Raw genomic sequence first — 1052 nt, forward strand, 5'->3', positions numbered from 1 at the left:
AGATTGAACTGTTGACTTAACTGTTTTTTTTAAATTAACATCCTTCATGGATGAAATTTTAAGAATTGCATTTCTCGTAGGAAAGAATCTTCTCTTTTGATAATCAGGTCATTGGTAGAAGAATGAACTAGTTTGTTAAAAATTAATTTTTTTATTTTGAAGATTCATATTTTCTGTTCAAAGTTCAGCTCCTTTTGCAGAAATTAAATATTTTTTATTAAATTTCACTCTTTGATTCTGACTTAAAATCTTTTCAGTTTGAATTTTTTTTAGGTTGAAAATAAAAATATGAAAGTTCAACTAATTGATTGAAAGTTGAACTAATTTGTTAGAAGTTCATATTCCTTTTTGAAGATTTAAATGCTGCATTAGAAATTTGCTATTTTATTCAAACAACTCTTTTTCATGAAAAATTAAACGGTTCTGAAAACCCCTATGCATATTTGTATACATTATGATTGAAATTTGGAACTGCATGTTCCGACCATGTTTTTATGCGTTGCTACGTTAACATACGCCTTATAATCAATATCTAGATGTGACCTAGACGATGCAATTTTTTTAGTGTCGTAAATAACTGCACCTTTACTCTACTATCTGTTTAATGACTGAAAGGACTGAAAAAAATCAACGTTGCCTTGACATTATGCAAACAACAAATCAAAAGCTCACAGTTTGTAAAAAACTTATCACTCGTGTAGTCTGAAAGATTAGCGCATTATTTTTTAAGAATCTTCAATTATCAAATAATTAAATAAATTTATATAAACTGTTTATAATTAACAACGATTGTTAATCATATGACTTTTGCTCCAAGTATTTTACTGTTGTAATAGTGAGATCACAATGAAGACTTTCATATTTGTCTCTCTTCTGATAGGCATGTTTGTTTCTCTAAGAAGTACGGAAGAGAAGAATTGGATCATTCATTTATCGAAACTTATTTTCAAAAAAATTCAACCGTACCAGGTGATGGTATTAACTCAACAAAAACTTCCAAATGAAATTGACAGCATAATTGCACAACTTGGAAAAACAACTCCATTGTGTGT

Source organism: Belonocnema kinseyi, chromosome 6 (genome assembly GCF_010883055.1).
Source record: "Belonocnema kinseyi isolate 2016_QV_RU_SX_M_011 chromosome 6, B_treatae_v1, whole genome shotgun sequence".
In the NCBI taxonomy this organism is placed as follows: Eukaryota; Metazoa; Arthropoda; class Insecta; order Hymenoptera; family Cynipidae; genus Belonocnema; species Belonocnema kinseyi.